Here is a 14841-nt window from a genome sequence, read left to right on the forward strand (position 1 = left end):
CCTCTGATATCTATACGCACAGATGTACCTGCACCTGTGTATGAATCCACAACTGCACACAATGCATTTCTACAGAGCAAGCCTGTCGGTCCCTGCATGTATAGTATGAGACGCAACTCCCTTCTAACATGGCCACCTGCTGCAGAGGGGTTATAATTTAGTTATTAGAAACACTGGTTATTTCATGTTTATTATTCAGTTTAGTTATACCCAGATTTTGATATTAACATATTACATACTTGCCAACCTTATGTTGGCCGGGTCTGGGAGATTCTGGAGGGCAGGAGGGGTGTATGGGCGGAGGGGGGCGGTGCTTCATGATTTGCATAATTGTGGCCCCGCGCCCGGTGACATTTTTTTCACAGTGTAAAAAGACCCCAAACAAGGGTCTTATAGACCCTTAAGGGTATAATAGATATATAAAATATAGTTTTAGTAACATTTATTTACATATCGCCAACATTCTCCACAGCACTGTACAAGTAATAAAGCAAGATTTGGTATTGAAAAACAAAGTAAGAGGACCTTGTTTCCTTCTTATAATCTATAGGAAATCAGGTGGTAAATTTATCAAGCTGCAGGTTTGAAAAATTGGAGATGTTGCCTATAGCAATCAATCAGATTCTAACTGTTATTTTGTACAATATACTAAATAAATGATAGCTAGAATCTGAAATTGGATTATAATGCTTATTTCCGCCCTGTTTCCCAGGCAATCCCCTCTTTTTTAAATGGCTTGGCAGTGGTCCTCACAGTAACTGTAAGAGGGAATAGTCTGTAATAATGTCTGTGTATGAAATTACCAAAATGCTTAAAGGATTCATTTTAATTTATTCTATTTTTCTGTACTGTCTGGATAATGTAATTGGGCTTCTAGCAGACAGAAATAAGACAAACAAAACCTCTTTTTTAAAACACATGAAAAACTCTCCTTTTGTTGTCTCTCTCCCCTTTCTCTTCCTCCTTTTTTCTTATTTACTTCTTTTCTTTTTTACTTCTATTCCTCCCCTCTTTCTGCCCTCTCTGAGGTCTGTTTATAAGTCTATGATTATTGTCGCCTACTCTGTTCTTTGCTTGCTGTTTTATTTGAGAATGTAACAAAGTTTAAAATGTGCACGCTGTTTATGCAGGTGGAGGCAGCCATTTTCTTGGGTGAAACACTTTTCAGGTCATAAATTCACTAAAACTAATAACATTAAAGAGAAATGAGGCAAATGGTGACTCATGCCCCAATTATGCCACCAGCTTCTATTGAATTGATGGGTTTATTTCTCATAGATATTGGTTCAACCTAAAAGAGGCTGTTATTATGGTATGTAGTAGACGGTGAGCTTTAAGATACAAATGGATGGGTCTGGTCTGATTTGACCTCCCACGTGTGTGGCCAGGTTGAATGATAATCTTCAGGATTGGGCCATGCGTTACCAACGCAATGCCAATTGGGTGAAAAAGTATCTGACAATATTTTAGAGTGTATTAGACACACAACCTTATACAAGGCCTCTTCCCCCTGTCATTCTACTCCACTCATCTCTAACACCTTCTGCCTGTCTCCTTATCTGTCAGTCACCTCTGCTTTAATCAAGACTCTCACCCCCAGCCTGCCTGACCTTTCCTAACTCCAGCACCTGCCCCCCCTTACAAGTCTGAACACATTTGCTAATTTTTAAGCTGTTACTGGCTGGTGGTACGTATTTCTATTATCATCCATTGCACACCACAGAAGACAGCCCTTCTTTTTGTAATACGGTTAGAAAAGTGGCTGCTCTGATCTTTATCTGTTAGTCACTTATATATATATATATATATATTGGAGCATTTATGTGAATATCCTGATTAATATAAAGACATGGAACCTTGGTATAAATCTGCATCTCATGCAGCCTAAGGGTTAATTGCCAGGGACTGAGAAGGTGCCAGGACTAGGGCAGATTAGGAAGATGTTCCATATGACAGATGGCTTCCGAGAGAGGAGACTAACCCCCTTCTGTAAGGAGTAGAGGGAGGCCTTACCATCACCAGATGGAGGGGAACTCAATTTCCCCATTAACTCTCTTTACCCTGTAGGGGCATTAATGAAATGAAAAAGTATCTGACACACATACACATGCAGTCACTTCTACCTTGAAGGGGTTAATGCTCTTGTAGCTGGTTCCAGGCTCTTCCTGGGAGTATGGAAACCTAGAGATTGTGAAAAGGATGGCTTCACTCTGGTGGATAGCAGGAGGGGGATTTTGATGATAAAATGACCTTCATCCCACCCCCACACCTTATCGTCACAGACGTGTGACTTTGGGAAGGTCCCTTTAGGGGGAGAGTGAGACTGTGTATCTGAAGGAGGGGGGCTGCAACTTAGTCATAGCTTCCCTTCATTTTGGGTACAAATAGATGATGTATGTTGTATATATGTACCCACACATAGATGGATAGATTGCACTTTCCTGTACTGATATCTGTCTCCCAGTTAGGTCTGTGAACACCCACGCTGTGGTCTCTTGGTATATAGGTGATATCTTTCTATAAATACAACGGGCTGGGCTGTGAAACTAAACAGGTGCATGGACACAGCCACAAATTACGTTTGTCTAATGTATAGGAAAATAAATAACTGCCTCCACCGATGACAGAGCATCTAATAACCCTGTCTCCTAGTGTAATCCGTGCACAATCAGGAGATAGACAACATGACAGACACCTAACTAGAGACATTACTGTATTACTGTCTATCTCCTCTCATTGTCTCCCCTTCACTTTTCTATATCTGGATATTATTATCTCTTGCCTCCTTTTGTCCTTCCTCTGAAATCCCTTGCACTGCCTTTACCCCCTCCCTCCCCCCACACACCAGCTAATTGTATTAACCCCCCCACCCCCCCTTTCTTGTACAGATAGCAATGTGGTGAGATTGACTAGCAGTTCAGGGGTTAACACATGCACCATGCTACCTTCCCCCATTCTCTTCCCCTCTCTGACCTTTCCACTAATATCTTTCCTCTCTCTCCTCCCAACCCCCTTCTTATCTCTCCCTGGGGCTGTTTTCCCCCCTTCCTTCTCCACCTCCTCTCCTCCCTCCCATCCTACGCCTTAGTTTCTATTCCTGGTCTTGTTTTCAGAGCTGACCCCCTTCCCTTGACTGCCAAACCCGCAGGAGGGGGCATGGTGTACCAGGTGGGAGGCAGTAGTAGTGATGATGGAGGTGGGAGGATTAGCATTGGAGAAATCTGCAAACATCACGTACTTTAGCCACAAAGCAAATGTCCAACCTGGCATATGCGTCTGAGCTAGGTGAAACAGTGTAAAAGGTGTCTGTCCAGCACAATACAGTAATACTGACTTTTTCATAGTATGGTCTCTTGCAGAATCCTGTGTGTGTGTGTGTGTGTGTGTGTGTGTGTGTGTGTGTGTGTAAGAAAACCAGGTCACTAGCAGCACAAGGCAATGCCAAACATTAAGTATCAATAGCAAAATATAATACATTTTATCTGAAACCATAGTACTCGTGAACATAGGTATATTCAAGAAGTAAGGGAGATATGCAGTACAGCCAGTCTGGCAGCTTTTTTCAAAAAACGCCTTTTACATTATTAAACAATCATGTTTAGTAGGTGATAAATTGCAAAGCGTAGTTGTAGTACGTCATACTAAAAAGTCGCCCCTGATTGTAAGCGCCCCTGTATAGCATACATGATTCTTGGTTACCTACTGTCTCTAATTTCTAGAGGCATTCCCAGGTTTGAAAACGATTTGTACTGGAAAATGTTTGTGTATACATTTATTGCAAACCCATTGGCACATCCCATACTGGAATTTCACCCCTGCTCACATGTATCGTACCCATATGCATTACAGCTTATTTTATGCAATGTTATATACACTGTTGGCATTATACAAATGAAAGTTTGTTTTCAGGAAAGATGTTAAGAGTTTGCCTCTCTGTGTTTTGCATATACATGATGGAAGGATGAGTGGTGTGAAAGACACGGCCCCTCTTACAGTCAGGCTTATTCAGCAACAAGATACAAACCGGTGGCATAAAAGTGTTGCCGGTAGAGGCAGAATCAGACATTTTCTTTAATTATCTTGGCATGAATTATACTGTTTAAAGCTAATACCTGATTGTTTATTATGGGTTATATTACATTATTGTTATTAAATAAGACAGAATATGTCCTGAAAAGGAGATATTGAATAATCTGTTCTGGTTGATTTTCTCTTCTACCACATGAGTAGCATGTTGTTATTTTGTACAAATTGTGGTCTTGTGCCCTCTTGCCTATTTTCTCCCTGTGGATTGTTGATTCTTGTAAGTGGGGCTCAGGCGGTGTGGTTAAAGCCACTATTTCTATTGTCTTTGCAATATATGTTTAATAATGGCAAGTTTATTGTATTCTAGAATAAAGTGATTCAATGCCTTCCATCAGGTATGTATGCATAATAGTTGGGACACTGTACTATACTGCTGTAGAATGAGGTGAGGGTAGTCTAGGCTTTGCTCTTTGTTCTAGGTGCAAAGGGGAGGGGGTTATTTGGGGGTTGCACACCTGGAGGGAGGGGATGGGAGCTGGTCAAAGCAGGTTTTGTACCTCCAGGACATGAAGAGAGGGAGGTGGACACAAGGAAATAGAGGCCCCATTCTGTCATATTTAGGACCAGAAAGTAGTTACCATTGACTTCATTACTGTATAGTCATACATGAATATAGCAAATAACCATCTAACTATACAGAACATGGTTTAGAATAATGGGCAGGATCAGACTGTGCAAGGGGTAGATCAGGGCTCAACAAATATTTTAGAATGAAGGGGCCAGTTTAAAAATTTAGAAGCCAAGTATATTTAAAACCATTTTTATAAGGTATCCAGTAATAGTGGACCATACATATAGCCCACACTTTCTTTACACATAGCTTGCACCTCTTACAAGAATTATGCCCTATTCAATCCACAATTCAATTTCTATATCCCACTTCTTCCTCAAGCTCAAGCCTCTTCTTTATATCACTCTTCTATTCCCACCTCCAGTCCATTCTCTATGCTCTCTCAATCCTCACCAATTCACCCCCCGCCTCGCCATCATCATTGCTCACTCAATATCTTTACTCATCACTGCCCCCTCTTCCTCTCTTCATAACCAACATGTCCCCATCCTGTCCCTTTATCATCACCCTGCCACATTATCTCCCTTTATTATAATCCTAATTATTTACCCCTCTCCCCCACTCCCCACATAGTCATCATTAACCCCCCTCATTCTCATTAACCCTTCCTTCTGGAATCATTAACTACACTCCTCTTTTAACAATGCCTCCATTGTCATTAATTATTCTATGTTCTGCATAATTTTTAACCCCCTCCCCCATCAATAACCTGACAACCTTTAATTAACTCCCTTCATCATTAACCCCATGCTTTACTAGTAACCCTTCTTCCTCATTTGCTTTCATGCTGCTTCTCCATATTTACTTAGAATGGGAATGATTATACATAAGTTCTTCTCTGAACACCAACTTGGAAATGATGGACACAGGCTGAGACAGTACCAGGTGTAGTTGATTGGTACAGGCTGAGATGGTGCTGTGTAAATGAATGAGGTAGGCTGAAATGATGGCAGGTGTACATGATTGGGACAGGCTTAGATGGTGCCAGACATAGATGAACAGGAGAGGCTAATGAACACAGGCTGTGTCTGTGCCAGATGTATTTGATTGTTGCAGGCTAATACAGTGCCAGGTGTAGATGAACAGGACAGGTTCAGATGGTGCCAAGTTTAGATGATGTCAGACATATTTGATCTTTGTAGGCTGAGAAGGTGCTGGGTGTAGATAGTCAGGACAGGCTTATACAGTGCCGGGTGTATTTGATCATCATAAAAATAGATGGTGACAGATGTAGATGATGGGGGCAAGCATAGACCTTACCAGGTATAGATAATTAGATTAGCCTGCTGCGTGTTTTTTTACACAAACATACAGTACATGTTCAGCACTGAAGGGGTTAGTGCAGGTGAAGCTCCTTCCTCATTGGAGAAGTGAAAGGGGAGAAAAGAAGAACTTGCCACCTCTCTTCTGTTGTTTTTCTTTTTAGGGCATCAGAAAAAGGAATGCTGTATTTTTCTTACAGCATGTGAATAGCAAAGAGGAACAGACTATTTTTTATGCACACCTGAACCACTCTGCCTCTTCCCCTGGGTGCAGAGAACAAGGAACAGCAGAGTTAGATAATTTAGGGACACCAATGTAACAATCTGTATCTGGGACCGAAGTGGCGGTATGAAAAATGTAATGGGAATGTAAGTGTGGAATGTAATAGTTTTACAATGAAGGCAGTATAAGAAGTGGCGATATGTCATACCACCATATACACCCCACTTTCATCACTGATCTGTATAGAAATAGCTTATACCTCATATTATGAGGCTTTTTTCATGTCCTATACACCTCACAGCACTGGGGTCATATGTTTTGATTGTGAGCAGGGCCCTATCGGTGAAGTTTGTATGTTCTTCCTGCATGTCTGTGGGTTTCCTCACTAAGTCCAAAAGGTATCCTGGACCATAAAACTAAAGAAGCAAAAAGTGTTAAGCTGGGTACACTACAAGTTTTTCAACCAAGTATAGTGCCAATCACACGATAAATGACTGTTAGGCCCGATAATGCATTAGTGTGTACGCTCCCATGATCATGTCTAATCGTACCAAAGCACATCGTATCATTTGATTTTATAAACTGACTAAAAATCATTATCTAAACTGACTAAAACTCACTATCAACAATGGACCAATGTTGGGCAAATGTGGAATTGTGTGATGCAGTCACGATTAGCAGCGTAGGCAGATCTCCATGGAGTGTGCAGAGTCACAATCTTTTCAGCAAATGATAATGAGAGATGGAGAGCACAGATCTGAAGGTAAATCACGTCGGTGTGTACACATAATTCTGCATGCTCATCGAGACTTTCAGTTGTTAATAAAATCGTTACAGAAATCGCATCTAAAGCTGAGCACACACTATAGTGTGTTTGATGGGCCTGCTTTGAAAAAGAGCATCCCAGAATAAATACAAGTAACCCACAGTCCAAATATAATAATTCTGTGTGCTGCAGTTGTCTTTTATTGGAAATGGTTTTGGAAATGCACCTTCTTTAAATATTACAACTCATGTAAAAATGTGTACAGAGTCAAGATTGAGGCTAATAATCTTTTTATCATATGTAATTACACATGTTGGACCTGAATTATTAAAGAAAGTAAGACAAATAAATAAGTTACTTCTTTTTTTTTTTTGCTTTCCTTAAAGAATCAGGCCTATTATGTTTGAAAAAATTGAGTTAGAGCATTCTCTTTGTTCCAACTCCCTCTAGTGTTCATTATGGTCACTGTATAACGGAAGATGTTCTAAGTAGACATTTCATAATCATCATCATTTATTTATATAGTGCCACCAATTCTGCAGCGGTGTACAGAGAACTCATTCACATCAGTCCCTGCCCCATTGGAGCTTACAGTCTAAATTCCCTAATATAGACACACACTCACATACAGACAGACAGAGACTAGAGTCAATTTTGATAGCAGCCAATTAACCTACCAGTATATTTTTGGAGTGTGGTAGGAAACTGGAGCACCCGGAGGAAACCCATGCAAACACGGGGAGAACATACAAACTCCACACAGATAAGGCCATGGGAGGGAATTGAACTCATGACCCCAGCTCTGTGAGGCAGAAGTGCTAACCACTGAGCCACCGTGCTGCCCATCATTTAGATGCTGTTAATTTTGGTGTAATATACTAGTGTGTATGTTAATAAATCAATACATGTTACTAATCATGAAAAAAACAACATTTAAATTGTTCATTATAAACAGGTTGGTGATATGTGAGCAATAACAGGACATTTCTGAAAACTTATACAGGTAAGGCTAGGTACACACCGAAAAAAATTCCGACCAACGAGTTTTCTCAAACGATTGTACCTTCGACTGAAGGTCCGATCAGTCTTGCAATTCATCCGTACACACTGACACGATTTACCTTCAGATCTATGCTCTTCATCTGGTCCTCTAGTCTTCAGCGAATGACAGCACGATATTCATTCATTCATTCTTGTCACCAGGGGCGGACTGGCCATCTGGCACTTCTGGCAAATGCCAGAAGGGCCGATGGCTAAATGGGCCGATCTGGCCGCCCCAGCATCTGCATCTCCCGGCACCAGGGTCGGGCTTGGCCAGGAAAAAACTATTTTGGGCTTGTCCGTCACTATTACTTGGTGACTGGCCCCATCTCCGGGACCAGCCGCCTTACTTTATGCTGTTGTTGCATACACGCAACACAGGAAGAGCTTGTTAACCAGGAAGTCGGGGGGCGTTCCACTGTGGAACGCATACCGCAGATTCAATTCTGGACGGCGCGCTCTTGTTAGAAGTCTTGTATTATTAAATGTATCCAAGGCTAGTGACCCAGACAAGACTGCAGAGGCCAGAACTTTCACAAGAAGTGAGTATAAGTTGTCTGTAGTATATGCCAAGAGATGTGTAAGCAGTGATTGTGAATTGGTTATTTAAAAAACCAATAATATGTATGTGAAAAACAAATGGCACAGAATCAGACTTCATTGTGTATTATCACTCAAATAATGATATTACCCCCAATATTGCCTATTTTGGTGCCTGTTATTTCCAATAATGCTGTTATAGCATCATAACACAAAGCATTGGATATTGTATATGCTAAATAGTCACTGAGTTTCATAAGTGGTTCCAATTACAGAAAAATTCAATGTTTTAGCTAATGAGCATCTCTTTTACAAGTGCCCAAGACTATGTGCCCCAGTATATGGCTTTTTATTCAAAACTCAATTGTTCACAAATTAAACACAGTTATGAGGAAGAGGAGGAGACTGGGCCAACTAGAAGTGTGTAACTCACATGGCACATTATTGAAATGACAGCTGGCAATGTAGACCCATGCTCTGAACTAGACAGATACACTCCCTGATTCCAAAGGCACAGTGCAGATTCCTCTGACACCATGCACCTCGATTTGCCCTGGTGCATTTCTATATCCACCAAAGTGTATAGGCTTTCAGTGAAAGATGGCAACATTGATAAATGAATAGAGGTTTGCAATGGTCGATGGGAGCAGTTGCGAAGTATGCAGTAGGCACACCTTTTGTATTTTTAAAATTACACAAACACGTTTCATTTTGTAGATCAAGATCATTAAAATCACTTCACTCTGCAACACCACAATATTTGTACCAGCTCTCAGCCGGTGGAGATTGGGTTTTGTCCTATACTTTTTAATGAGATGCATTTTGCATCTTCCAGTTGCACTTTGCCCTATGTAAAAATACCTTCAAACACACATGTAACAAATATATGAGAGTGAGGGGACATCAGGCCTGTTTACTTTGAGCCATAAATGAGGCAGAACAGAGCAATATTTTAACATTTAATGGAAGTGATGTTTCTAACTCCTCACAAACCCAGGTACACTAGCGCTGGTGAAAGGAGGTAAGTGCGAGGGGGGGTATATTAATGTAATGTGGATGGGAGGTGGACTAATTTATGTTAGGAGGTTAATTTAATTGTGGGATGAGGGTGGAGGGCTATTAATTTATTTGTTGGTGATGCTGGGGCTATTTAATTTATTAGTGGGGCCTATCAATTTAAGGTGAGGTGACAGGACCTTTAATTTAATGCTGGGGTTGTTTGGGACTATTAATTAAATATGGGGTTGGGTTTGGGGAGGTGGGCTATTAAATGTGAAAATGAATTATTTAATGCCGGGGATGGTTGTGGGAAATGGTTATATTTATTAAACATATTTGCTATTTATTTATTGCTGGGGCTGTTTGGAGGGAGGAAAATAGGTTTATTTATTAAATGTGTATACTATTAATTTAATGTTGGGGCTGGTTGGAGGGAAATCAGTCTATTTATTAAATGTGAGTACTGTTATTTTAATGTTGGGGGTTGAGGGAGGCCTAACTATAAAAGTTGGTGGTATTGCTTTAACACCATGGCTGGTTGGAATTTTCTAAGTTTCATGTACCCATTTTTCCCCCCAAATAGAGCCTCCAGGATCCAGACAAGCAGCAACTGATCTAAAGAAACCAGCAGTCACAGGTGATGAAAGTGACAAGAACAGTAGAAGAGAGCAGGACAGTCTGCCAACTGTCCTGGATCTGGTGGGGCAGTAACAAATTTTAGTCACTGTCTCGCTTAATCAGGATTTGGTCCGACTAAAAGGACAGTTGGGAGCTTCACACTGTACTGCTTGTAAAGGCAGAACTGCGTGAACCTAACAGTAGTGCACACAGTATTGTCTGTGTATTTGTCTAAAATGATAAACATGTTACATAATAGGAACCCCCTTTCTTAAATATCCCGGGCCCCTCAAGCCTTGATCCAGCTTTGGTTAGCAGGAGGAAGCTGATAGCTGCTCCCAGTCCCGGGATAGGACACAGCCTGCAGAGCTAGCAGAGGAGCTCTAAGTATCACAAGATTTGGAAATCTTATGATACTAAGAGCTTCCCTGCTCACTCTACAGGAAGTTCCCATCCGGATGGATAGATAAGTACAGTGGACTGGGAGTGTAATAATGTGCCTGGGGGATTGGCGTGATGTGGCTGGGAATAGCATTATAAATGTAATTTGTTATTATAATGTATGTTTCAGCACCCCATGTTGACCACGCCCCCAGCACAATGTGGCCACTCCCTTGGTGGCTCCACCACTCCGTGGCGACACTGTTTGTTTCCTGCCCATCAACAGATGTGGGCCTGTGTGCTTTAAATGCCAGGGCTGATTTTTAGTCCCAGTCCGGCCCTGCTTGTCACACTGATTAAAACCGCCTTGTTATAGCTATCCACATGGTATAGAAACTCACGCTCAGGTGATCTTAAAAACAGTTGTTTTATATAAAGGCTGAGTACTTAGGAAGCTGCTGATAAGAGTTCCCCAACTCTGTTAACTATACAATACACAATATCTATCAGCGCTACACCTATAATACTATTTTGGTTGGTGTCTAGGTTCCCGACATTAATAAATGCTAATGTTAAGAGGTAACTCCTTTTTTATTGAAAATGATGTTCTGGTGTGTCCATATAAATATGGCACCCGCTATCTTAAAAGCAATGATGTTGGTTTCTATTCAAGTGCTTGTTTTCACATTACATATGTGGTAGATATAGTAATCACTCTAAAGCACATGTTGACAGGTGTCGCCTCCGCACTGACTCTGGTGCGAGAGACGGTCGCGTGTCTCTGCCGCTTGTCACGTCCCGTTGCTTAGCAACGGGACACCTAAGCACTTCCGCTCGGCCGTCAGCGTCCCTGACCGCCGCAACTCTGCCTCCTCTCAGGGAAGACCCAGGGGGATTTATGGAAGCCTCTGGCACCATTAGGGTCCCAGAGTAATGGTCTCACCCTGCTCCAGCTATTTGCCTGCATATTGTATCCTGATATTGTTCTGACCCGACTTTCGTTTGGATTTGCTTTGAACCTTGCCTCCAGCTCCGGTTTCCTGATATTTGGCCCGTCTCTGACTATTCTTTGGATTCTCCTTTTGTACCTCGCTGCCCGTTGGTTCTGAGCCGGATCCTACGCTGGTGACCGTCTTGGAGAACCGTGACCTGCGCAACCCCTTGTAGCGAAGCCCAAACTCCCTAGCGGGGAGCCCTGGTGAATACCGGGGGTGCGTTAAACTCCGCCTGGGCCTTTTTCCTCTTGGAAAGAAATTACATAATTCTTCTCATTTCATTGAAAATATCCGGAGGGTAATCGATGAGCCAGGCCGGGATTCATCAGCTGCTTCAGGACTGCTGGCTCTTCGTCAAGGTTCCCTAACTGCTGGCCAGTATGCAGTACAGTTTCGGACATTTGCTTTGGAGCTGCGTTGGAATGATGAGGCGCTTATGGCTACCCTTTGGCAAGACCCCATCAAAGACTATCTGGCTTCTCGTGATCTTTCACCCAATCTGTACGAGTTGATTTCTCTATGCATAAAGTTGGATATACGCCATAGAAAACGTAACCAGGAAAGGGATCGCTCTCGCCTAAATTTTCCTCATCTGGCTCCACAGTTTCAATCTCCTGTAGTTTCTTCCGAAGAACCCATGCAGATAGACGGGACCGGCCTCTCTCAGGAGGAACGTGACAGACTCAGGTCATCTCCTCTCCTTGTCCCAAGAAGCCAGGAAACGCTCCATCCTCAGTGATGTTAGGGGGGTGGTCCTAGGATCCAGATCCACCATTCCCTACTCCACCAAAGATGCTGAATTTCTTATGTCTATAGTTCTCCTTGCACTGGACAGTCCCCAGCAATTGTCAGCCCTCATGGACTCTGGATCGGCTGGGAACTTCATATCTGCCGAGCTGGCGTCCAAGCCCCATCTCTCTTCTCACCCGTTGCCACAGCCCCTGGTCCTGACTGCGATATATGGTAACCGCGTCACCAACGGCTCCATTGACCGGATTTCCAGTCCAGTACGGTTGTTGGTAGGAGCCCTCCACTCTGAATGGATAAGTTTCCTAATTCTCCCACAGTCCATCAATCCGGGAATTCTGGGACTACCCTGGCTCTGGTTACATTCACCCCAATTCGACTGGCACTGTGCCCAGGTTATCTCCTGGGTCTCCACATACAAGCATTGATTTCTGTCTCCGATGAATTTTGATTGCTAATGTTACCAATATCCGTGGTGATGGTAGACAGTCAGAGTTATGCCGAGACTATCTATCCTATGTTGAGACTGTGTACTGTCACCACGGATATTGGTATTATTAGGAATCAAAATTCATTGAGCCCATTGTTATGTGCGTATTGTCGCTAACCAATAACGATTGTCGAACCTCGATTTGTGTTTCCAAAGCACAAAGATTTATTCGCAATAAGTGGAATAATATGCTCAAGCGAAGTAATAGTAAATACAGCCGTTACTTATCGCAGGCGCTCTGGATCCAGTGCAGTCATTCAATCCTGAAGTCTGGGGACAAGATGTCTTCCCTCTGGATCACAAGCTGCTGCTTATATACACAATCAAATACAGTAATACAATGAAGATGGTATAGCTTGCATCTATTGGTCCGGGTCTCAGGAATGTCCAAGGGGTCGTCAATCATTGGCTGGTTCATCCTAAGGAATCCAAAGGAGGGGGTCATCTCTGCAGGGGGTATGCTCTGCTCTTCCCGCCAGGATTCCTTAGTCTTAAGTAGTTCATAATTCCCTATCATTCATAACTTGCGTATGCACTCTGCGATTCCCTCGCAGAGTGAACCAAACAGTAGGATATGTAACAAGGTTCATTATGATACCACTTATGAGGTTATTCCTTTAACCCGTTCCGTGTATTTCACTAATATGCATGTAACTCTGATATAACATATAAATACTACTATATTTCGACATAACTGACTATGTGTTGCAACTACCATTAATGTGTACTATTTTATAAGTATGCGTGTTTGTGCGAATGTATGGTAAAAGACCAATTACTGTTGCTGCCACGTGCAGTGGATGCGTACGCCCTTTCACGCCGTAGCGTGCCCTTGTACGTCATAGCGTACCGTACGCATCTTTTCAGACAAAGACAACCAAGTTTGCTAGACTTTAATTGAAATGACTTTATCCAATTTGCTGACTTCGACAGTTCCACCCTTTGATAGTGTAATAAACTATCACCCAATCACCGTTTCAAGTTCAGGATTATACAATACTTCTTCACAGACCATGATCTCAGTATCTGGTACCACCCTTTCAGTCTCTTTCTCAGTGTTACTCCCATGAGACCGTTTTCCACACTTCAACACAGTAGGAACACATTTGACAACTAAACCAATTGCTAAGATGACACCCAGTATAAGGAGAAGGAGCTTACCTACACTCGCAATCATTTCCTGTACCCACTCCCCCAGACCGGAGAACCATTTTGCTGGGTTCAACCATGAGAACCAACCCGCCACCTTTTCCCCGACCTCATATAACGAAGAATTATGGCTCTTTCGAAATTCCCATTTCAGCTGCAAAATTTCATCCATCTTCCGGTCTATAACCTCTTTAGGGTCATCAGTATTATTAGTAATGTACGTGCAACATTTGACACCGAACTGGGTGGCCAGTGTCACACAGTACCCACCAGTAATAGAGGTGAGATAATTTAGTACCAGTCTATGTTGCACCAACTCCTTTTTGTACGCTTGTAGCTCCCTTCCAGTATACCTGAAAGTGTCATCATACATCTCGGTGATATTATCTATTAATTTAGCTAGGTCTTGGATATATTTAAAGTTTAATGTTCCCCGAGCGGTCCTGGTGAGATCTAGAGCAACCATAACTTGGAAACCAGCAGTTTCACTAATCAATTTTGTAGCTATGGGTTCCTCACCAGGAATCATATTTCTCTTGCCCCGGTGTTCATACTGTGTGTGTATGTATGGTGGTGATGTAGTCTTGTGAATATCAACCATTTCTTCATGAGTAATAGTCATGATTTCAGGAACCAGTTTAGCTAAGAAACACAAGCCTTTGGAACTCGGAGTCACCCAGGAATAAGCCTTTCTTCCACAAACAAAGTACACATCCTCAGGGAGAACATAAGGGACGGTATGCCCATGAATTATGTCACACAGAGTTTTGATAAAACTACCCATGCCTAGTGTCTCCATCTGTTCTAGACATGTGTCGGCATTAATGACATTTTCACATTTATCTGTAGAGACTTTTCCAATGGATACCTTCTTATGTTTGGTTATACGCCCTAACTTGTGACTTCCATCAATATTCCTGCCTAGTAGTGACCTTGTGAGTCTCTCTCTAAAATGAGTGTGGCGAGCCATTGT

At 42.2% G+C, this 14841-nt stretch overlaps 1 protein-coding gene across 1 annotated transcript in view; it reads right to left on the bottom strand.

The window, feature by feature from the left end:
- ZBTB46 (zinc finger and BTB domain containing 46) overlaps nt 1-2145 on the bottom strand; it is a 62088-nt gene extending 59943 nt beyond the window's left edge. The window contains exon 1 of the mRNA XM_075176635.1: nt 2124-2145. The gene's annotated coding sequence lies outside the window, so the exon portion shown is untranslated. The remainder of the gene's footprint in view (nt 1-2123) is intronic.
- Between the last annotated feature and the right edge of the window lie 12696 nt (nt 2146-14841).

The sequence above is a fragment of the Mixophyes fleayi genome, chromosome 6, assembly GCF_038048845.1.
Source record: "Mixophyes fleayi isolate aMixFle1 chromosome 6, aMixFle1.hap1, whole genome shotgun sequence".
In the NCBI taxonomy this organism is placed as follows: Eukaryota; Metazoa; Chordata; class Amphibia; order Anura; family Limnodynastidae; genus Mixophyes; species Mixophyes fleayi.